This window comes from Passer montanus, unplaced genomic scaffold (assembly GCF_014805655.1).
Source record: "Passer montanus isolate IOZ18808 unplaced genomic scaffold, ASM1480565v1 scaffold26, whole genome shotgun sequence".
Taxonomy (NCBI): domain Eukaryota; kingdom Metazoa; phylum Chordata; class Aves; order Passeriformes; family Passeridae; genus Passer; species Passer montanus.
The window spans coordinates 4,584,520-4,610,227 of record NW_024367261.1 but is presented as its reverse complement, the minus strand read 5'-3'; the positions used below and the strand labels follow the sequence as shown (position 1 = coordinate 4,610,227).

The window sequence follows — 25,708 nt, the reverse complement described above, 5'->3', positions numbered from 1 at the left end:
TCTGCTTCAAATGACAGAGGACAAGTAGATGTCTGGGGTTTTGGAGGAGAGGTGAGATAATGAAAGGGTTTTTTCCCCTGAAGGATCAAAACAAACTATTTTTCCTTTACATTATTCATAATATAAGACAGATATCGTTAGAAACAAAGCTAAGTTTATGGAACAGTCACAATGTTGCATATGGCTACATATGTCTTATTAATTTTGGTGAACAGAATTTGTAATGAGAAAAATTATTTACAGCCTAATTTATTTTGGATATTACACCTCTTTACATACATACACATGTACTAATGTGGGCTGCAGTGCAGTCTAATCTCTCCAGCATTTATTCATACCTAGGACAAAACTGCTTTCAACCTGCATATATTTGTCATGACAAAGTTAGCACTCAACACTTTCATTTTCTGGCACCAGCCTGTGTCCATTTTAACATGATACTGTCTAATCCAACAATTCCTTGACTTTACACCCAGGGTTTCTCTTTGGTGTCTACAGCTAGTAACTGTACCACCACGTAACCTTCCCCTTCCTATCACCACTGTCCTGGAGAAAATGAAAGTAACCCTTCAGCCAGTCTCTGCAGGATGAGCGACATTTGCAAGGAAACCAACTGCGCGACTTTCTTTCAAACAGGCTGAAATAGACAACAGCCCACTTTCAGTAGCTGGTATATTACTAAAAAAAAAGACAATGATAATTACATAATTGCTTTAAAATAAGTTTTAAAAGCTACAAACACACCTCCTTGTACTAGTCTCCTGACTTATTTTGTGCGCTAAAATACATATGCCTCAATATATAGGTATATATTTAAATGCAATCTACACTAGATCAATCAATTTATGCCTCAAAAAAATTTAAAGATATTTTGAAAGTCATCAAGGACAATTATGCTCCTTTAGGCTTATGATAATCATATGAGAGGACATAAAATTTGAGGTTAGATTCCCTCCCAGAGTAGGAAACAACCCTTCATTTCATGCAAGTGAGTAGCATCAAGCTCAGAAATTTGCTGTATAGTATTTTCAGAAAAAACATCATAACTCTACAGAAATATTTCATCCACCTGTGAATGCACTACTTTCCTAGGCCTTTTCACAGTTATTACTGGGATCTTCTCTTTATTATTAAAAACAAACTGTTCTTCATTGTGAAAGACTGAATTGCTCCCCCTGCTCTCCCAAGTTCCAGTGAGTGTGATTGTCACAAAGCCCTGACACATTTGTACTAGAGAAAAATGTTTCATTAAAAAAAAAATCCTTCACTCTAACGTCAGTATTTTTTCAGGAGTGCTTTCCACATATGTTAAAATGTTACTTAAATTAGCATCTGCTATTTAAAATTTGTGCCTTTGAAAAATAACGGCAGCTGATCAATACACAAAACCGTGCCATTCTCATTTTTTGCATCTTTTTGGAGCACTGAAAATCAGTATGCATAAACAAATAGAAATGGAATCCCTCCACATCCAATTATGAACCACTCATTAGAAGTGGGAAAAGACTTATGATTTGGGGGTTTTCCTACATCATAAGATTTTGTAGCAAACTCTCCAGAATAAACCAAGGAGGCTCTTTAAGGTCCCAAAACACTTATATACTTAACTTCAGGGGCTCCGGAAGTGAGCAGAACTACTCAGATTTACAAGTTAAACACCCATCCAGCCAGAACTGTAATCCAAGCCAGTCAGCAGTACCAGTCAGCAGTACCACTGTTAACTGTCTGGAGGAGCTGAATTTGTTCCCTCTGTCCCAGAGCTTTCCCTTTCTTTTTATTTCCAGAAGCAAGATGAAAGATAAAAGGGCCTTCTGCTATTTGTACTAATCACCTGTTAGTCACAGAAGTCTGAAAGGCAAACTGACACATCAACTCATTTTTACTGTTTCCAGTATTTACAGTATTATTTCTCCAAGACTGTGAAGCAGCTGCCAGTGATTACTAGAATTTGGCACGTAGAAGCTCATGTATATGAAAAAAACATGATCAAACAATATGCAGCTCGTTAAAGAAAGTTCGTAATTCTGTTCCCTGCCCTAATACTTTGTTTTTATCTCCTGGAAATATTTACCACACCACCTGATTAGGCTGAGCTGCTTATGTATTTTGAAAATACAAATTATGCCATCAGTCATTCATGGTATGACAGTAAACGTGCAATTATACAACTCGGCAAGCTCCCGCAGTGCACCAAGGCAGGCACAGCCCAACACAGCACAGCCAGACTACCCAACCTTTATTGATCTCAAACGAAAACCTGGGCAATAAAACAGCCCAGACTCTGAAGAGCAAAGCTTGGACTGCCTCTAACACATTCACCAGAGTGATCAGAGCCATGTCTTTCCAGTCTGCATCTGCAGGCAAGGTGAGAGGGAAGCACTTGCAGAGGAAGGAGTGACTGCACACTTTCCCAGATGTGTAACAAATCTACTTTAAGATTCATTTCCCAGACTGGACTTCTGTGCCAAGAAGTTAATGGACCTCAATCCTGTGTCAAAACCCATTGTCATTCTTTCTTTTCTCTCCCCTCCAATCTTCTTTTGTGCTTTTATGGTCCTCTATATGAGGATTACATCCTTCACATACAGATGCAGAACTGTACATCCAGGGTGTCACCCTTGGCTTGCAGGAGCAGGATCCAACTCTTTTAGACTGTGACAGCTCAACAGAATTTGCCCTATGAGCACCAGCACTAACAGGTAGCTTAAGAACCTTGGGAAATCTACCCTTCAGCTTTTACTTTGGTCCTCCTTTCTACCTCTCCTATTACACTTAAAGTCCCTCCCTACACAAAGCTGGCAATAATATTTACAGTGAGCTAGAAAGCAGAAAAGTAAGAAATTATAGTGTATGTATAAAATTCATGCTGCTGTATTTATTTCCAGTCTCGTGTCTCTATCATAGCACAATTAAAACTCCCCAATGCTAAACAGCTGGTTTCCTCTCTATTGATGTGATACACTATCTTGACTCACACGATACTGGATTCACCCAAGGCTGCAACTCATTCAGAAAGCTAGCACAAATGCCATGTCCCATTTAAAATCCAAATGAGGTTTTAAAAGATCAGCCTGCATCTACATAAACCTCATTCCTTACTCCTTTGGAGTGGAGAACATCACCTGAGCAAGACTTTCCACCCTCAGAAGTCCCAGCTAGTGGTCAATTTGACTGGCATGACACAGGTAGCTGCAGAGGACTGCTCTCTGCATCTCCTCGTGATGTAGAAAGGAAGAAGCGATTGGTCCCGCTCAGATCTGCACGGCACCAGAGATCTATTTATACAGCTCTAGCAGGCTGAAACTCTGCACAGAAACTGCAGCCATCTCTTCAGCTTTCAAACCGAAGAGGGGTGGATGTCTCTAATTCTGATTCCCATGGTGTTCCCTGCAAAAATGACAATCATTTTAATTTTGCGTGGGGTAGAGCTGCTGGCATGTTTCGCACGTCTTTCCCTACACCAACTTCAAGATTCTTACACCTCAAGGATTATCAGCTTTGTCACTGGGTATTAGATTCCACATCTGCAATTTGTAATATGGCCACCCTAATTAAATTGAGGGTAACACTTCCCCATTAAGTTCAGTAGGCACTGCAGCTTTTATTTTTTTTAGCATATGACAATAATAAAACAACCAAAAAAAGGGTAATTTAGAGTCATACTATACCCAACTGTCATTTGTAAGACTTTACTGTATCATTAGTCAGAGCTTCTGGTGATAATATAACCCACAAGGCTGAAACTTGAGTGGTTTATGCATGTCATCAAAGCCTTAAAAGATAAAAATGCCACCTTAGAAAGTGGGAGTATTTAATTTTTTATAATACTTTTGTACTAGTATAAAGCATTCACTTAATTTAAATCAGTGACTTCTTTTGTAAAGGTATTTGTATCTGTTTGATCTTTTACAAATATCTAATTCTTTTTTTTCAGATTTAATAGTGCTGAGTACTTTGAAGACAATTTGCCAGGGTTTATTAACTAGAATTCCTACAAACCTTTGGGTGTTGGGTTTGGTGAGGGTGAGTTTTTTTGGGTGGGGGGTGGGGGGTAGTGTGTTAAGATTTGTTGGTTGGTTGGTTGGTTGTTTTGCTGGGGTTTTTTCCTCCCCTCCAAACCAGGGCAGAGCATTGCAAATGCAAAATTCCAATCACCTCCCCCAGATACCAAATTCTTTTAATGAAGTGGCAGATTAGCTATGTTACTTGGTAACAGCTGTATGGTGTAGTGGCTGCTACTAGGTCTGTACAAACACATGTCCACAGGCTAGAAAACAAAACCAGACAAATTCTCAGCTAATGCAGAAAGGCTAACTCCAATGAAAACTAGCTGTGAAGCAATGGTGTGACTCAAACTCACCACATTACAACAAGTTAGAGTACTGATTATTACATTTCAGAACTTGATTACTGATTTTCCTAGTACTGAAAATGCTCATAAAAATGGAATGTTATAAGAACATGAAACCATTTTTTTAGAAGTCATTGAAATTAAATATGGTCAAATCAGTTAATTTATCACAGTTTTCCATTAGCTCATGTTGCTCCACTGCAGTTTCAGTGTATTCACGGACACAGGCATATGCATGCCCACATACACACACACAGTTTGGGGAAGTGGAGGAAAAGGAAGAAAATTGGTTTTATGAACAACCAAAGAAGTAGAAATTAAAGAACAGACTCAGCAGATCAATGAACCACATGATTGATTTCCATTACCTTCAGTAGAGCTTGACTGCAGTTAAAGTGCTTTGATGAACAAGGGTCCCCAAAACACACTGCTCCTCAGCCCGGTTATCTGAGCATGGCTTATGTGAAACAAAACACTGGCAAGCAACTAAAGGTATGGAAATGCTCAGGTTCTGCAAATGAAAGCCTTGTAGGAATTCTACTAGTTAGGACAAAACCCATAGTGGCTTCCTAAATTTTCATCACCTCTAGCAGCTTTTGAATAATGCAATGGTCTTTCTGGCAGCTTCATAAAACCGTATGTAATCTGCACAAGAAGTTCTACAATGTCTCAGCACTTCCTGGGGACTCGGAGCAGTAGGGTAGCCTTGCAACACAAGCAGAGATTAATCATTTTCTAATGCACAGTAATAAATAATGTATCCTCCATAGTACATAAATTAAAGCTGTAATTTCATCCCAGTTCTGTGATGACACCAGAAGCCCAAGATGGAATTTCAGCCTCGTTATGACCAGTCAAGATACACATTATTCCTAAAATTATGATCTGAGAGTTTATAATGAACAGAGGAGTTCTGAAGGCATTACCAAAAAAAGGATATGTAATTACAAGTAGAAAATAAAATTATTAAGTCAGATATTGTTTGCACAACTTGCTAAAGTAAGCAGTAAATCTCATCCCTCAAAAGCCCACTCAGCGTATTTGTAGCAAGGCAGGTAAAGATCACTACTACTATCAAAAAACTGAAAGTTGTTCTAGTACCACAGGACAATGCCTCCACCACAGCAAACAGTAAGAAACTAAATGCTGAAGTTCAGGTTTTATGTTACAGAGTCCTTAAAATGTTGAATATATGTCCTCCTACCACCATACACAGCATTTCACTCAGAAGTCAAAGAGGTATTGTACAGGTGCACAACAGGCATAAAATATCAGGATCAAGTCACAGTGTATCTCAAATCCACATTCCTATCTGACAAGGAAGCTACTGAGCAAAACAAAATACTCATGATGAGAAGTTTTATCCTTCTGATGAAAAATAAAATATACATACATACATACATTCAGTGTAAAGGATCTCAAAAATTTTCATGAATAACATGGTCCTAATACTTCCCCTGCAGATAATTTCAAGAAATCCTATGAAGACTCAAAAGACATTTTACAAGTCTAACAACAAGCATTTTAATGCAAATAAGGTTTGAAGTATGAAGACCAAGAGCCAAAATAACCATCTATATAGAGTTAACTGTCATATTCACCCTGACTTTTGCTACCAATTCCCATGATTTTTAGCAAATCCCACAAGATTTCAAGGACGTCTGGAGCCAGCTTTCTTTCAGAGACAAGAAGAAAATAACTTTCTGACCGTCTTACACAAACAAGGCATGAAATTTCACAGGATCATTCACGGCCTGGAGTGGTTCCACATTCTGAACTTCTTTGCATGGTATTATTCACAGATTTATCTTATCCCCCCCTCCCTCCCACCACATTCTTGATAATGTGAGACTCATAAATCATGCTCACTGTCTCTTGCTCTCTCTCCCCTCCCCACTTCACTTAGGTTTGTAGCTTAGAGAGCCGTAAAAATAAAGTAAAGGAGGGGAAATGTGAAGATTATGAAAAAAATGTCAAATGATTTGGTGCAGAAAGCTGATTTTTAAAAGCTGAAAATGTTTCAGTTTAGAGTAACAGTTTTGAATATCTGATGCTTCCCCACAAGTCACTGTATTGTTTGTTCCTTCCAACTCTTCCTCTTCCTACTTCCCATTTCTACAATGGTAAATTGTTCAGACCTGAATAGCTGAACTTGTATTTTCTATACTCATATTTGAGCACCTTAACAGCAATGTTCTCATATTCAAGGAGCCACTCACCCAGAGAAGCCTACTAATTTTTCTGTTTTCTTTTAATCTCTTTGATAACCAGCAAAATTTTAAAACTGCATATAAATATTTACATGCCTACATCTTCATTTAAGGACACATTTTCCACAGACCTATTTTCTCCCTTTTTGCCTTCCCTGACTATTCACACAAACCAAAAAAGAACCAAAAATCATGAGAAAAGGACAAGGAAAGCAAGACAGTTGTCTAAAGCTCCTTGCCTCCATGCTTTCTCCACAAGAAGCATATCATCACCTCTAAATAGCAACCTGAAACCTACTCAAGAGACTTACGTAAGTCATGAGTCAAGAACTAAAGCAGTGAGTGTCAAAACATTCAAAGACACAGTACCCTCTGCTCCTAGTAGTAATGGAGTAACTGCTGAGCATATGCAAAGATGATCATTGCACTGGAGAAAAATAGCAGTAAAAACTTGTCAGAGATCAACAGAATCACAGAATGGTTTGGGTTGGAAGGGACATTTAAAAAGCTATTCCAAACCCTCCCTTGCCACATTCAGAGACATCTTTCCCTGGGTTATGTTGCTGAAAGCCGACCATTCAAAAATCAGCCACACAAACTGAGCCACAGGCTTCAGCAACAGTAGTACACTGCTAGAAACCCTTTGACCTGGTGGGCTCTTGGAGGCTTATTATGTCTCAAAGAACAATATAAGCTCCACAAAAGTGTTAACAAAATGCCCAAAGCATGCCTCCACCTGCATTTTACTGGGGACTCAGAGAGAGAGACAGTTTTCTATGGAATCTTTTAGACACTGGGTTACTCTGCTCGTGAGATACTGCTCACAGGGAATGGCAATCCAACACAGGGACTAAAAGGTGACCCTGTAAATAAATGTCAGCTGCAAAATCAAATACCTCTCTTGAACAAACACTGCTATATTGACAGTGTAAACAAAATACAGAGAAGAGAAATAATTCCCCAATGAAAAGGAAAGAAGGAAAAAAACCTAGAGGGAATGTGGGAGGGAAGGGCATATGGCAAACTTAGGTCACTGTAACTCCAACCGATGCAGGCTCTTCCCATTCTCATCACCATACCCAATCTGTGCCTAAGTATAAATGGAAGGGTTATCATGTTCTGCTTCTTCATGCAAATATCATTGTCACCTTATGTATTCTGAGGACTATATAACTTATGAATTCAGAAATTAATCTAAAATGATGCTTATATATACATACCATATTAATTTACATTCTTACGGCACTAGTCATACAAACACATACAATAACTGTTGCTCAGAATGCTTTTCTCCTATCTGGGAATTATCTAACACTTGCACTCTAAAGGCATTTGTAAAAAAAAAATCTATAAAATCTGAGCACTAGCCTATTTATTCGTCTTCTTTCCCTCATTGTTAGATCAACACACAACACAAGACACATGGCCGAGGACTCAGAGACAGTGAAAACTTCAGTGCTTGCAACCCAGGGAGAGAAGCAGGACTGCGGAACTGTGTAATTACAAGAAGAAAGAAGAAGTACAATTGAAAGAGTCCCTGTTTCTGACACAGCACATCTCAGAAGAAACACCGGCACCTGTCACAATTTACTGTGTGGTGAGGACTTCCCTACTGACTCTGTACTGAGAGATGTGGATTTTTCATCACACAGAATTTCAATCTGCCTCCTGGAAAAAGGAAGGAGAAGAAGAATTGAAGGGTTTTTTCACAACGTTTTAAAATTATGTAACTCCACTAACTGAAGACTCATTACCATTAACTTGCTGCATTGTTGCAATACAGACATCGAGAATCCAAAAGCAGAAGCTCTTGCTGCTTATCCAACTATTGGTGCTGATTTGTTCCTGACAAAATATAGGACAAATGAACATACTGCTAATGCATACTGTGTTAATTATTCTGCAGTGCCATATAGTAACCCTGATGGAAGTTCAAAGGAGTTGTGGCAGATCCGGATGGAAACAGTAGTATATATAGTTTAAATTTGCATTCAGTCATTTGCAGCTATAACATGGGAGAATTGAGTTGTGAGGCTGCACTGCTGCTTAAATGATCTCACATTATGCTACCAGATTAAATATTCCTGTGAGATAAAACACTGTAGAGGGCTAAAGTTCAGAAAATCTATTTCAACCCTGTTTTGTAAACCTCAGTACAGCTCCAACTCTCTGTTATTGATACCAATTCAATGGAGCACATTTACATTGCAAATCCATGCCAGGCTTAAAAAGTCAACCAGTCAGTGCACAACACTGAGAGCAATGGAGGGCCTGCAGACACTTACACCCAACACATTGCCACAACAAAGCTTTCATTTAGAGGAAAAAGTACTGGCCTATGGAGTTGTAAGAACTACCCAGAGATAGGAACTGGGAGCACACAAATAAGCAGAAGCAATTCTATGAGCCTACACAATGCAATTTCCAAAACTCACCCTCCCACATCTTTACCAAAAAGCAGCTGGGTGAGCTGAGCAGCAGCAAGTTGCTGTCTGGGACCCCTACAGGGCCCTGAAACTGGGCAAAACCCTGCTCTCTGCTCAGTCCAGCTACCCAGGACATCCATGCCCAGCCTACAGCCCACGGGACACAATGTTAACCCCCAAAATGCCCAATGCAGCTTGTCACCCACTCACCCACCCACAGACCCTCTGGCATCCTTTGCCCCTGGAAAAACACAGCAGGTGCTGCCTCACCCCAGGGCACCTTTGGCTCCCACAAGCCCACAGCAAATTGTGGGCTGCAGTACAAAAGGGGTTTGAGGCCAAGCCTCTCTGAACACAGCAGATCCCACAGCAAACTCCACCTGTCAGGGAAAACCCAGGGTCAAACCACTGCAGCCCACTGCTGACCTGACACAATGCACTCCTAAACACAGACACAACTAAACATAATATAAGCTTTCTCAATGGTACATATAAGCTTTCTCACTAAAAACAGATCTGCATGCATTTACAACATACAGCCTCATGTTTTGATGCTGAAGTTTTGTTACCTCCCCCACGCTCCCTGAAATAAATATATTTTTTAAATTTCCGTTGGCTTTTTTCAATCATTAATCACATTGTACTAATATATATTCTGACAGTGACATTGTTTAAACAACCTCTTCTCCACCCAAAATCTACTGGCAAAATCCACATGTAAGCTGACCATCACATAACCCTGCTTTTGAATGCTAATTGAAATCCATGTCCCCCAGCCAGCACAGTAAAGAGCTACTCTTTGAGAGGGGGAGTGCAGAAAAGAAATGAGAGAGGGGCCTTTGAGAGGAAATAAAAATAGGATCCCTTGATCCCACCATGACACGGCCCAGACATTCTCCCTGTGGAGGAAGACAATGTTTCTTACAGCAGTAAGAGTTTTTATAACATTTTCTTCTCTTTTTTTTTTCCCCTGTGCAACTTTGCTTCCTGAAGAATGCTTTATATAAAAGACATGACATTTGGCAACCCAGCTCTGCTGCTTTGAGAAATTCTTTGGCAAGCACCCTACGTGCTGACTGCATTAAACACATCAGTTTATTTATTTATTTATTTATTTAGGCAGAAGTCAGAAGGAGCAAGCCATACAATTAATGCACAGGACAGTATCACTTCATCCAGAAACAATGGGAGAGAAGCTGGGGAAGGAGGAGCTGGAGTTCCTTCTTTTGAGAAACCTCATCATGGGAGCAGAAATGGCTCTCCAGCCTCCAAGTGTTGTTGCTGTTCTGGAGCACAGGCAGTGATTCTCAGATCTCAAGGCATTTAGGGAACATCAATTAATTAATTAATTAAGACTGGATTCCACATCAAAGGCAGGTATCATTACACATCTATTTTGCACATGGGTAAAACGAGCTGCACAGTGAACCTAAGCCTGTCCCGAGGCAGGAAGCGCTGCCTTGCTCCTGCTGAGGGAAAGCTGCCCTGCAGTACTGAGCAGGAGGGCTCAGCACTGGCCACCTGCAGACCCATACCTCCCCCCACCTCACACCACGAGGGAAAACAGAAAATAAAGCTATTTCTACACACCACCATCTTCCCAAGGGTGCAGCCTGTGTCTGTGAGGCACGAGAACCCCTGCCCATAAGCACTGATTTCCTTTGCTCCACATCATGTGCCCATGACATACCTCAGCACCACTAGCACTAGGTCAGGGACAGCACCATGTACATATATAACCATGGTCATGGGCTTGAAAACACAAAATCTCTGAGGGTCAAGGACTCCAATGAGCAACGCCTATCTCCTAGACAGATGCAACAAGCTGAGAAGGAGGGCCCTACATTCACTGCTTGGAGTTATGGACCGTATTTGTTTAGGCTTACAAGAGAAGGAAATGCTTCTCAGAAACAATGGAATATTTTTGCTTGTGATCACCATTAGCCCCATTTATTTACACCAGGGAGCAACAAAACTTGGCAACACACTGCCAGGGACACCCAGGAGCAGCAAATTCATAAAATCGTGACATTTTCAAGCTAAACAGGAAGGAGAGATGGGAACTGGAGACGACATGACACACCTGCCCAGAGACAGAAGCTGGCCATTCCACAAGCTTGGAAAGGTAAAGCTCCTGCACTTATTACATATCCCCTGGTATTCTCAAGCTAAACTGCTAGCAGCAAAGGCCTCAGTCTATCCAAGGCATTGTTTAGCACACACACCAGAAGAAATGCTGAAACATGGTCTACTGCCTTCCATAAGAAGGAGATACCAAGTCTCTAACCCTGCAGATTGGGTACCAAAAGGACTTTTCTCCATCTCAGAGGGCTGAAATGGGACTAGAGAGTCTGCTTGATCAGGTGGTGCTGCTTCAAAGGCTATGTCCATGGGCTCAGATAAATCACTTAGCCTTTGCAATAGTTTTAAGCAGCTTGGTCTAAAACCAGTGTTAGCTATTTAACATTGAAAAGTGTTTTCTACACACAAGTCTATAAGAGACAGATGTGTGTTCTCATCTGTTGCGTGCACCCTGATGTAAAAAAGAAGTCTAACTTTGTTCCTAGAAAAGAAAATCTGGCAGAGCAATCTAAACCTGCCTGGTGTTTGCTAGAAGAATATGAGAACAACTGTTTTTCTTTTAAATAAAAAGTCTCGCATAACCCTCCCTTCCTGTTCTAAAACTTCTTCCAAGAATTTCTCTCCTTCATTTCTAGGCCAATTTTTATGATATCCAAGTAGTTATCACAACAGCACTATAAAAGCACAACTCTTCAAGGTTTATTCAGGGCAAACAGACCTCAACTAGACTGCCAGTTTTGGCAGAAGTTTGGCATGACCAAGGACTCCGTACAGTAAGATACAGAACTCAGCATCAGTTAAACTGTACAGCAACCTCTGCCAGTCATCTGTCCTCAGTGAAACATGCAGCAGGCTCTCCTTTGAAAAAGATTCAGGATTTCAGCACTAAAAAGGGCCAAATGCACACAAATCTGTCCACAAAGAAATCACTTGCAAAATTCCCCTCAACTGAAGCCAGGAAATACCAAGCCTTCAGTAGCACTCCTCAGTCACTCTCTTTAGCCTGGAAACAATGCACTAGCACCTTAAGTGGGGATTTCAAGCTTGGTGAAACGAGTTACCGATGCCCACACAGGATACACACCTTGGTCTTCAAGCTGGCTCTGAAAGTATAGGCCAAAAGAAGCGAGAGAAACCTCAGCACAAGTGGTTTCAAGCTATGATCTCATTAGCTCAACACATAGGCTTGAAAGTGCACACAAAATTTGAAGTCAAGGGGTTTTGGATCTGTGTGCGTGTACTACGTATCAAAACACAAAGATGCACACACAGCCCCAATGCAAAATTTCACACCAAAACTAATAAACACAGATGTGTTTAAACAGAGGAAACAAAAATATTCTCCACCAAACGTATCTGTGACAGCAACTTAGAGGAACTACCATACTTTAGCACAGACTGGCAATCTCACTAGCCTGAGGTGCACAGTACAGAGATCCTCTGAAAGACAAAATTACACAGCTTAAAACTTACGTACAAATATTTTACTTGAGGGGAAGGAAAAGGTTATGATGGAGAGAAGAGACTTGGAGGTACAGGGTAGAAAAAGGACATAGCATACGAGAGAGGGACAAGACTGGGTTGTTTTTAGCTTAACACTTGCCAAGTGAAAAAGCAAACATGAGTCATAGTAAAGGTAACTCAAAGTGTGATGTGACTGCGATGGAGAGCTGAGCAGACCACACTGCATGAGTCAGCAGCACAGATAAAAAGGGTGATAAGAAGCAGCAGATGGGACATGTCTTTACTAAAACAACCCTGCAGGACACAGGCCTTCTTTGCTCTAATGAAACAGTCGTGCCAAGCTGCCACACGCTGGCTCGTACGCTTGCGATCCTGTGAATCAAAGAACGCCACGCATGGTTAGAAAAGCAGCAGGCAAACAGCTGCCGACAGACACACGCAAAAAACAGCAGAGAAAGCAAAGCAACAGCACCGCCCCAACACTCACACACCCCGACGAGAGCCTGGGACACCACCCTCCAAACCACTCCAGCGGCGGGGTGGGGAGGAAGAGAGTGGGGGAAGGAAGCTGTCGCTGGGATCATGGCATTCAACCTGGCCGCCAGCCAGCTTTTCCCTTCCTGCTAGTCAGACTTGGCTTTCCTGGCGGGTGCCAAGGGCAGGCGGCTGCAGTATCCCCCCCGGCCCCGTTCTGGCTCCCCTGCAAGCACCTGCAGAGCCCGGAGGCAGCTGCAGCCGGACAGCTCGTACGAGTCTCAAGAAGCCGAAAGGGCAGATGGGGCTGCTTGCAGAGCTACACTCCAGTGGACCTGCAGCTCAGGTGGCTTTGCAAAACTCAGGTTTAAAGCTCCAGCTTTTTTTGCATGCCCTGTTTTGCTGCAAGAGCAGAATATTTAGCCCCATGTTCTTGGGTAGCAGAAGCCATATAGTCATATGCAAGGCCACATTACCTGCAAAATGCAAATGCGGCCCTGACCACTTAGACAACCTGCAATGGTGGTTCCTCACTGTCAGGATCCCTCCACTTCTGAATCTGGTCAGGAAAGATGAAGGTCCTCTGTCACAAGCTCAAATGAGGATGGAGACATAAGGCAAAGCTCAAATCACCTTTCATCTCACTTCTTGAATGAGGTAAAATTATACCCTGCCTGTAAGGGGCAAGATGAAAAGTAAAATCCTCTATTTTTAGATACAAGATCCTGCTTCATCAGGTTCATCCAATTTCTAAGAAACAAACTTTGGCAAAGGTCTGCAGCTGAAGGGGACGAAAAATGACTTGTTTAATTTTCTTTTAGTGCAGCTCATATAGCATGACTAGCATAAATCTAAGGAAATCTGCTTTAGCCACATAGACACACCAGCTGTTTTATTTGGGATAGTCCCTATATTTTAGCAATATATATAGAAAGAGATAGAGTTTGTTTTTCCCAATCTGTCCTGCCAAAATAAGCATGTTACACCCAAACATTTCAATGGAGCTAGAAGGTGTGTCTATTCCCCCTGCTCCAAACATCCTTATTTATAGATTTCAAAATTTGACAGGTATGCTGAGGAAGAGCAGTTGCTGAGCCTAACACACTCTGCACAGCAACAGATCTGTTGTAACAGGCAGAGAGAGAGACAGGAAAGTGTTGACTTTCCTTCTTTACACAAGTCCTTGCTTTCAAATGCAGCTTTTTTGGAGATAACGACCACAAGGGTTTGTCTAAAATAAAGCTGGACTGAGAGCCAAGGCTCACTGCAGCCCCACAGACAGCAGAACCTGGCTCTGCACTTTGGTCATGCACTTTTCTAACCCAAATGTGTACATTCCAAGAAGTAGGTAGAGGAACTGCTCCCCTACGGTCATCAGGAACATTAGTGAAGGGGGAGGGTGGTCAGCCTGTATGAAAAATAGTAAAGTTAGTTTTCATTTCCTGTCAGTTTAAATCTTATCTTAGAGGCTTCGTTAGCTGATATTTTCTGGCCTGCATGCAGTGGAACTCCTTTTGTTACTCACTCACAGAAGGTCCCCATCAGCTGCCTGCAGTTAAGTGTCTGTGCTCCTGGAATCCACCTTGCCCTGCCCACCATTCGCAGGCTGCAGCAGCCAGTGAATCAGTCTGCAACCACAAACTGCCGTGTGGCCTTCCCCTTGTAAGTCTACAAACATACTCCTGATTATAGCATCCACAACAACAACCAAACACAAAGAACCCCAAAAGATAAATGTACAGGATTCATGGAAGCTGATACACAATTTTTCCCCCAGTCTAATCTTTCCATTACCCCTTGAAGGGTTTTGGCCATGCAGAAACACCCTCATGCTCATTTTACTGCTGGGTTTCACATTGCTGATTTTCTTTGAACTCATAATGCAAGTGCCTCTATTTCTTCTGCAGCTGATTCCTGAAATCACTCTGCAATTTGCATGTGGACATACAGTGTCAACTGACCTGAACACAATTAGTGACAAACTGTGATCAGAGCTCAGATGCAGACTCAGTGAGGACTCCCTTGACCTCAGCGCGGAGACAGTGCTGCACTTACATAAATCCCACCACAGGGCTCTCAGGCCACCAGTGCAGAAACTGCTAAACAGTGACAAATGGATGACAAACCATGACTGATAGTTCTGCAAAAAGGTTCCTCATCTCCCAGCCACAGGCCCTGTCAATACACACACTTCTGAGCATCGCGTTTCAAAAGGACCCATCAGATGCACTCATCCCTCTATGCTGAGCTCCAAGACACAGTTAGGCAAGGGTGACACCCTGCATCAGAGGCAGCTGAGGATGGGCATCAAGCTAGGAGAGGAGAAGGGAAAGGTACAAGTGAGGGAGCACAAAGCTTATGACGCTAAGAGTTAACCAGCACTGTACATGCCAGGAGCAGCAACTTCTTCTCATGCCTGAACTCTGACCAGGAGCAATGCTGGGAAGAGTGCGCAGCCAGAGTCATGGCCAAGGGAGATGGAAGAGGGGCAATCATCATTGGGCAATCACCCAATACTCCACCCATGCCCATCTTTGAAGATTTACCTCAGCACCACATCATTGATTCCTTCCCCAGTTTCCAAGAACTGGCTTTTCTTTATTTGTAGAGAAAAAAAATTAATTTTTCCAGTATCTTTCCTTCCAGCTCATGTTTGCAAAGTTCTCCAAGAAGAAAACCGCCAGACTCCACAAGTGATCACTGTTATCACACTTGATCCATACGTGCCTTGAGCTTGCTGCCACCCGTGGGACCAACAGCCATCACTGCCTTTTCCTGGAAGCGATTATGTAGTGTATCAGAAAACAAAATTACTAACTTTATTCCTAAAATCTCTCAACAGTTTTCAGTCTCAGTTCCTCATTTACAGCTAGATGAATCTGAAAGACAGAGTTACTTTTGCAAGATCCAAGAATGTGACTGGGAACACAACAGCAAAGCCTCAAGCTCTGTTCTTCTCCGAAGTCTGCTACACAACCCTCTTCTCCCCCTCTGGGCACAGTGGAGATGCATCACCACCTTCTGCATGCAGACTAATATATATAAGTGATTTCTTTCTCATGCACTTATGTATGTAAATTAAGACATATTCTAAACTAGGTTATGACAATGTATATTACATTCAAATGTAGTATCTATTGAAACTGCTCAAATTCAGGGTTCCTGTTTGAGCAACATTTAGAGAAGGTTGTTTCCTGCTGAAGTCACAAAGAAAATCAAACCTCAAAACTGCTATCAGTTAATGACTACACTTCTTAAACCAGGCCTGCCAGACAGCTTGCAGGAGCAGAGTCTTCTGCCAGACTGGAGAAGGTATGCCATGTCACTGCATTTAGCAGGCTGAGTTATATAGCTGGTTTCAAACAAAACAAAGAAACTGGAAGTTGTAGATGGTTATAGGAGTTAAATGGTAATAGGAGTTAAAATAATTTCTTACCAGAAGTGATATGCAAGAGTTCAAGATGATTCCCAAAACTCTTATCTAAGATACTGTGACCAAAAAACCAAATTTGACTTAATAACTAGAATTAACAGTTACTTAAAAAAATTACTTAATTTTAATGCAAAACAAGCTGAATTTTTTTTTCTCTTCTCCCCTCCAATTTTTCAGCTCCTATTTTAAGGAAGCATTTAGTTGCATGACAGAAATGTTTCAGAATCTCCTTTTTGGGCGTTTTTGCTGAACGTTTATTTTAATGTGAATATAGCCTGATACAAGTCACATGAAAAAATCTAATCTAGTCAACAGTGAACAGAAAGCACAACACTGATTTTAAAAAAAAGCAAAATTAAAGGCCCACAGAAATCTCTGTTGGAGCAGATTAGTGCTAGAACATCTGTAGAAATACAATGCAGTAAAAGTTTAAAAAAAGATATGTGATATTATTTCAAGTACTGAAAGTATTCTCTTCTTTAAGGACTATAACTAAAGAGTAAATGCAAAGCAAGATTTAGAAGCTGGTGATTTCTGTAAACTTCTTCTGATTACTGATTTTAGTCACAATTGATATCGGGAGTTTAAATCCCCCGAAGAACCTCCACAGGAAGAGCAGTGCTGATTTATTTCTTATGAGATGGGACACTCAAGACCATGAAGAACATTAGTTTTCTGATGCAAAGCAGATACACTGGGACAGAGACAAGTGCATACTGCTATTCCATATTTAAAAAGGCAAGAGACTAAAATACATGCACATATGTGCACGTGTGAATACGTGTCCTCATTTTGTTATCACACTCAATCAGGACACAGACCTGCATAGCAGCAGACTAGGAAGAGGAAGCTCTTGCAAAGAGGTAATGAGCAGCAATTTTTGAGTGCTCAGGGCAACTCTTCCAGGTGCAGGAGCACCTGGAGTGGCTCAGCAGCAGGTCTCTTGGCATAGGCACAGCACTGTGAGGCCAGAGCTGCAGGCCCAGGGACACGAACGCACGGTGATGTCTGACTGCCCAGGGTTAGTGTGGATACTGCCAGGATTATGATAAGCCTTGCTAAATCCATGCTGGGCACATGGTGACTCTGCACCATCCTCTGCCACTGCTCCTAGGCCCAGGATGAGGGTCACAGAACATCCCTCAGAACTGTCAAACCAGAGGCTGCACTGAGCAGGACACAAGGAGCCTAGCTGCTCTCACATGGATGCAAACTGGCCCTCCCAACTCTGGAAACTCTCCTAAGGGTGTCCTGTAGCAACTCCATTGCCCAGCTTGTTCTCATGCATCATAGCACCACATGAGACCTCCTCTTCCCTGTCATGCACAGGGACAAGAACAGGGGAAACTGTTTCAAAAAGAAAAGTACATTTTTGTCCTATTGCAGAAATGGAGCTTAAAGACATCAGGGGACCTGCAGGAACTTTCAAAGTCATAGAAGGAATCCTCCAGTGAAGAAAAAAGGGAGGAAATTATTCATAGGGACACCACAAGGCATTTCTCAAGGCACTTAATGTAACAAGACAACAGAGAGTAACTCGTGTATAGATAGCAATGAGGTAATTAAAGCTTAGTTCTTCTCAGCCTGCTCCCTACTCCACATAAGAGAAGCACATAAGTGCACAGACATCAAGACTGAAAACACAACATCTTGCTTCAGTTTAGCTCCTGTGCCTCATAAAGTACTGCTGGCTTTACTATGGCCATGCTATGTACAATCAATAACAGGTACTGATAGTGTTTGCACAATACTTCAATAAGCAAAGTCAAGTAACATCGCTTCCTCTATTTCTGTATAGAGTAAGATATTTACAGGAACAGTCTTTTGAAATGCTCCAGTAAAATTAGCTTGCTCAGATTTTTTTTTAAACTCGAACAGATAGCAGAAGGATATCATAATCACTGGGTTTTGTGCATAAATCAGCTGTCTATTTACCACTGTGTGTTGCAATAATGAATTGCCACTATCTCTTGAGTTATTTGCTGGGTTATTAGATTACCTAATTGCCTAAGTTCACATAATAAAATAAATAAATAAATAAATAAGATTTCTTCATTATTTCCTGGGAAACGACCTTCAGAAGCATGAATTCCACCTCCTTTCCCAAAGCAATACCCAAAATATTCCCGTAGGAGGTTTGTCTGTTTTATAAAAAACTCCAGTGATGATGCTTCCACAGCTTCCTCAAAGGCAAATAACTACAGGACCAAAATATCCTTATAATTTCAAAGCTTTCTTAAATGTTTACCTAAGTCTTGCCACCTTCATATTGAGCCCATTTCTTTTAGACCTAACCCCAAGCAGTCATGCAGTACAGTTTATTCCCCTCCTCCTCGCAGGAACCTTCCACATACTTGAATACTACTATCATGTCTGTTACTGGCCTTGTCCCCTGTAGACTAAACAATCCCCATTCTTTCATCTTCTTTCCCAGGTCATGCTTTCCAAATCTTTCATCATTTTTCCTGCCTTCTCCCTGGACACCACCCAGCTGGCTCTTGACTGCGTTGTGCCCCAAACTAGATGTTAAGCCATTTCAAACACTGAATGGAGTGGAGGAGTTATTTCATGCCTTTTCTTTACACACCCTAAAACAGTGCTTTTTTGAGGAACACAGGTGGGGATGTGGAACCCTTGTTCCTCATATGACTGTATGACACCTACGGTCTCAGGTCTGCAACCCTTTTCCCTCTCAGATGAGCTGTCCTGCACATGTGGACCAGGCCTGGGAGGATTTGAGCTGGGACACTTCCCTACAGGCATGGTCACCAGCTCTACAGTCACAACTGAGGCAGACAGGGGATCAAAATAAAAGCTGCCCACTCAGCAGAGCACTGGCAGTGCAGGTGCCAGGGGAAAGGAGAGAAGGACATGTCAAGCTGGTTTTCACTGCTGCTCTGGGAACCAGTTGTGATTTTTTTACCACCCTATTCAACCAAACCAGGCCAAACTGCTACTCCAACACAGACCAACACCAGCTGACAGACCTTCTTCTGCAGAACCACTACTGAGTCAGCCCCATTCTGTCTCATGCAACTGGACATTTCTATCTCTCTACAGCACTTCTATGTTTGTATCCTGGCTGTTTTTCAGGGTTTTTTCCCAGACTATTTCTCCTGTTAGCCAGGGCAGCTCAAAACTCTAATCCTGCCTTCCAAGGAGCTTGCAGCCCCCCTTCACGCTTTTTTTCCTATGTAAAATTAACAACTGCTCTCTCTGCTCCATCCATCATTTCAATAATGAAAACAGTGAGTATTACCAAAGCCAGGACAGACCCCTAGGGAATCTCACTCACTCCAGTCTCGCAGTTTAACAGCAAACCATGAATAACTACTTTGACTAATGCCTGGTGAAATGCTGTGCACCCACATTACAGACCAGCTAACTAGACATCCAGCTTGCCTCAAAGAAAGCTGTGTTAGAAAGCAGCCAGAGCCCCCCATTAAAGAGGGAGCAATTTCAGTCAGACAGAGGGGTCCAATTACACTGTCATAGGCACTGTTGGAAAGCCTTTGCTAAACACTGCCATAAAAATGTAATGCATGCTGATAGGAGAAAAACGAGGGTTGATAACCAAGCTTAGGATGACAGGAAGAACTTCAGCAGAAATGAAACAGCAGGAGCTTCACTTTGCTTCCAGCAAAAGAGAGACTTGGAAGAAGCAAACTGAAACACAGTATAAAAGTTAGAGGAATTTTGTGCCTTCCATCAACTGCTGCCGACTTAGCAGTTACAGAAGATACTATCACACAGGTGTGGTTTTCTTTGGCTTATTTTAGTAAAACCAAAATGTTTTCTTAGCTCTTCCAGATGTTTTTCTAAAGTGCATTCTTTACTGCTCCCTAACAGCCTATTCTGCTCAAGGATCACAAACAAACCTGACAGATAGCAAAGACCATGGTTCCCAAAACCCTGATAAATGCTTTTAATCAACAACTGAAAACATCCCCATCCCCATGCCACCACTAAGAGAAGCAAGTGGCAGTGGCTGGTGCCTGAAACGGGGAGAAAGGGTAAGTTCCATGGAAAGTGAAAGGTGAGGCAGCTTTCCAACACTGGCTCCCTCTGCTTGCCAAAATAGCAATGCCCAGCCCACGCCTCACTCCTACTTCTGTGGAAGATGCACTTGCTTCCCAGGAGAGTTTACTCTTGCAATGCAGATGTGCTTCACTGAGGCAATCGCGCTCTGTTGCGTAACAGAACGCGGAATTAAACAGTGTGTGCTGCTCGGTGTGTTTTTAAAATGTACACCACCAGTTACTGTGGAGTTCAGCGATGGTGCCAAGAGTGTTAACACAATGATTTTAGTAGGGAAGAATACATCATATCCTCCCTACTCCCACAGCTTACTCACGTCGTAATTTTGCAAAATCCTTTTGTACTTATCAGTAAAATACAAAGTCACACATCTCTGTGACACATCTGTGTGACTTTTGTTTGATCTTTGGTGACTGGGGTATCATCACCTTGGGACCCAACACACCTGCACCAGTGGCAGGCGCAGGGCGGCTCTGGGAAGAAGCCGGCAGGTGACTGCACCAAGGTGCTCAAAGCTGAACCCTTCACCCCCTGTCCTAAAAAAGAGGGGTTAAAAAAAATATTATTTATCACAACCAGAACCCAGAACCAGTAATTTCCAGCAGTCTCCCCTGTGAACAAGGAGGAACAACACTGCAGATGCTTCCATACTTTGAATAAGACTGTACAAACGTTTCAATTCTTCTCTGTTTCTAGGAGTTGCACAATGCCATTCCTCTTCAGAGGAATACAGGTCTTTTCTAAAATATATTATGCATAACCTAGTTTTCCACAGCAGAAAACTCACCAGGGGAATACTGTTTGCTCATACCAGAAATATATCCCAAAATTACAGTAATTTATAGCCTCATTTTCATTGACAAAAGAAATAATACCATTCTCTTCTGACAAATATCAGTACCCTGAAAAAGTAATGAATCAATGTCTATAAACAGGTATCAAATAAAGCAACTGTCAGTCACTGCAACAAAACTTTAATTAAATCATATGGTAAGCAAAAAAAGAAGTAAAAACAAGTCATATAATCTGAAATCAAAATAAAAATCTGTCTGTCATGCCAAAGCACAATTCAGAGCAGTAAAATACCATAACCTGTAAAGTGATCGGTCATCTAATTGTTAATTGTAAAGTTCCAAGTTTACAAAGCAAACATCCAGATTCAGCAAAGTACTCTGGCATGTGCCAAAGTACATCTGTATGTTAGAAACATATTTTATGTGACTGAGTTTAAAACTCTAAAACTGTTTATATACACCTCTACTGTGATTTTTTTTAAGAGACAGAAAGTGATCTGCACTGTTCACATTTTAGTATTACAAATCAAATCAGCATTCAGCCTCAGCTGAATACATATTTCTGGAGACACATCGGAAAGAAACCTGAGGATTAACCCTAACACAAAAGGATGAGGGAGTTGAATGCTGTCATCTTGCCAATTTTCCAGAACAGAAGAGTTAGCAAATGAGGCATAAAGTGATGTGAGCAAAGAAACTCATACCTGCAAAAAAATGCAGAAATATCAAGTGTGCAAGAAAATGACAGTAAGTAGTATCAGGCCAAATCACAGGAACTGCTGACCAACTGAAATTCCTTCTGGCCTCAACTGGAAGTACTTAGCAACCTTAAGGTTAGTTAAACTTATAAGCCATCCTAAATTGATGCTACAAATTAAATTTGAATATTCAGCACTACCCTTTTTTACATCTCTGACCTTCCATTGGAATCAACGTAAGGCGGCAGCACTAACTGAACCTCTAGTTACATTAAAGAAAATCTTTCTGAGTGCCTCCCTATCTGTTACTGTAAAATTAATACAGTCCCCTCTCTTTCATTTCTTATAGTGATTGTGGTAGCAACATCAAATATACCTACACTATTGCTGTAGGGGAAAACCCAAAAAGTTCCCATTTTGTTCTCTGGAAAACCTCTCATTACTGCAGCTGGATGTACAAAGACAAAGGCAGGGCACTGCAGGGCAAGTGCTGAAGAAAGGCGCGCACTCGATAGGGCACATCTCTGAACAGGAATGCAGCGACCAGCCCCAGCTGGGGCACAGGGACAGTCGCTTCGTGTAGGGTCTGAGTCAGCTGCACACTTCTGTATCTGCCAAAGTGAGCTGACAGGTTTCAGTGGGCAAAGACTACTTCTGGGGGAGGGGGAAAGCCAAGGTGGGGATGAGGAGTTTCACACCTGCCTGGGGACAGCTTGTAAGTGACTATAATTATGCTGATACAAAGAATTAAAAACATTAAAAGAAAATCAATTAATTAATTAACTGAAGAAAAAAAAGTTTAACTTACTGAATAAGACACCACTTTAAGAGGTTTCCCCACTTTCCCTGCTGTAAAGCACTTCAGAAAAATTCAGCCACTGAGCTACTGCTTTTCTTGACCTTTTCACTGAAAGAGAGCAGAGTAAAAACAGGAAAGAGCTAAAATTATATGCATTAAAGATGCTTCATGTTAGGAAAGTCTTTTGAGTCAATGTTGCAAATTCACTCTGTGTCAGATTTGCCAATATACTGCTGGCTAAAGGCTATCTATTGAGAGCAGCAGCAGTCAAAGCAGGCGTGTTGCCTCTCAGCTGTTGCTCTGAGCTGTTGTTGCAGCAACACCGTACACACCATATGATGCAGCTATGTAGCATTTGCATCTGGTGCTGGTTTTCCACACCCAAAAGTTCACTTCATGTCTTTTGATTAATTTATAATGCCCTGGGCCCCCAGGCAGATTTGGTCTGCTGATTTCCCTTTTCTTAACAATAATAAAAATAAACATGGAAATAAATCTGTTGTCTGAGGAACCCTTCCACTAATTCTGTTCTTTGATGGTTTGGTTGATTTACTATGGTGAGGAATCAGGAGTGAAGTGGATCGTAGCTTAATACTGAGTGTGGTTAATCTTCCCTTTGCATAATGCTGGTACACTATGGCCCAAATACCAGAGATTTATTTGATGTGTACATGCTTTCAAGCATTAGTAAACAAGTTGCAACCCATTATGAAAGAAGAGCAGATCCAAACAGTTGTGAAGCTCTTTATATACTAGACTGGCATTGGCAGTGCAATAAACTTACATCTGCATGTGTACTGGCTTTAAAACTCTGGGCACTATTTCATGACAAAACATAATTTTTCAAACTGTAACTAAAAATATGGCTGAGATCACTTCCCATGACCTGATGCACTGTTGTCAGAATCACAACAAAACTAAGCAAGAGGCACAGTCTTCTTTTACTTCTTATAATTGATTTTATTCCTCGTAGCATAACCAAAATGAGGAAGAACTTATATTAGAGCCTCAAAAATGTAGACACATTCATTCCCATGAAAAAACACAAATCATCTCTCACTTCTCATTTCTTATTCTTCCATTACTTTGAAGATGTTATAGAACACACAGAAGTGCTCTATAAAACATTACTGAATTTCTTACTTTACTAGACCTATCAAATAAATTACAATCCTACATTTTATAACTAAAACATTCTTCTTGTTGTTCATGTACAAATAAAAACAAATTTGTATCTTTAGAGGCTGGTCTTAAGAGCAAAGAATTAACTTAAGAATTAATTTTAATAATGAAGCTTCAAGTAATGATACAGTGGAAGACAAAAGTTGCATGTGGCAATGCCTCCTAGATAAAAGACCTACTGTGGGTCTACATTATTTTAACACACACAGGCAAAACCCACCCAAGCTGTAATAAGGTATCAATAAGTAATTCTCGCAATATGGTGCATTTTTCCTACCCAAGGGAAGAATCATGATCCCACACTCAGGCAGCAGCTTTAGAGTATGGTACCTAATTCCTTGCACTCTCACATACATAACGTGATTTCCAGCAAATCTCCCAGTGTTTATACTGACCCCCCACATAGGCTACAACTGTACACCAGCTGTCACTGGCCTAGATTTCATCCTGTCCTGGGCTGAACACTGACTTGGGATGACTCAGAAACAGTTGCCTCTGTTGTTTCCCCTGCTTAATAAATAAAGAAGCCACATCAGAGACAGAGAGAAATTCAGAGCTGGAAGCAGGAAGGACTGTTCAGACACCAGTTCCAAAATCTCATCTGCATAGGTGTAGAAAATTCCTGGAGCAAGGTCTTCAGATAAAGCCTCCAATCTTGGTGGCAACTATCAACTGGACACAAAAGTATATGCCTACAAAGGAGGTGCTGTGAGAACAAACACATCAGTGACTGAGAGACGCCAGGATACCACAAAAAAGTAACACAGTAAGAAGAGAGGATGCCAATAGCTCAGATAAGCAGTTATGGCCATGTTTACTTAAACTGTTCTGCTGAGCTGTTCCCGTTTCAGGCAGAAAACTTTGATTTAAGGAAGAGACTTGCAGTTCTGTCTTCATATTTTTTTCCCTTCAAAGCATGAAAGAACTTCCTTTTTCAAAACCAATTTAACAAAGTTTACATCCAAACCCTCTCAGTCCCAAAAATGTCAGATCTGAGCTCTATTAAAAGCAGCAGTTAGTGCAGCCAAACGCTCTACAGTACATTTAATAGACTATAATATTTCTAATGCCTTACTGCCTGAAGTCTATGATCTGGAAAACCAGCCAAGCACACCCACCCAAGAGCAATGACTGCTACAGCAAAAACTCTTATCTCCCTGTGGTCCTCTATCACCACCGGCATGAGCAGACCAGGGACTCTCCAGCTGCAGACAGTGAGCATACAGACCACCTCTCTGGCAAGAGGAAGCCTGAAGGAAGCAGACAAATTAGAAATGAAAGTTGTGCCAAGTATGTAAGCATAGAGCTACTGTTTCAAACTTCAGGTCCTGCAGTTTTATGGATGTATTTTATTGCTTGATTTTATTGGACCCTTCTTCTCCTAGCCTACTGCTTCCCTCGTATCATTTACAGTTCCTCCCATCCGTTTCTGCCTCACATCCTTCAGGCTGGAAGATTGCCCAGATCAGCTTCCCTAGTTCAACCACTAACTCCCTTGACGCCAGTGAGGACCAGAGTAGGCATCTGCCCCGAGCTCAGGTATGAGCACCCTGCACACCCAGCAGTACTTTCCCCTAGCTGGCTTCAAGGATGCTTGGGACAAGCATTTTGATGCAGATTTCACAGCTGCCAGTTGTGACACTGGAAAATACAGTTCATGCAGTCTCCTGACAAAACACCACACTGCCTGTTCTTCCATATAAGGCATACGTGTAGGAAAGTAAAATAGCTTTTCTAATAGGTTATGCAAAGAGAAG

General features: G+C 41.5%; 1 protein-coding gene across 7 annotated transcripts in view; it reads right to left on the bottom strand.

Annotated features, from left to right (window-relative positions):
- Positions 1-25,708, bottom strand: part of ATXN1 (ataxin 1) — a 363,809-nt gene that overhangs the window by 171,074 nt on the left and 167,027 nt on the right. For 6 of the 7 annotated variants that reach the window (XM_039712091.1, XM_039712092.1, XM_039712095.1 and 3 more), the window contains one exon: positions 22,779-22,877. The exons of the other annotated variant lie outside the window; for it this stretch is intronic. The gene's annotated coding sequence lies outside the window, so the exon portion shown is untranslated. The remainder of the gene's footprint in view (positions 1-22,778; positions 22,878-25,708) is intronic. 7 annotated transcript variants of the gene reach the window in all.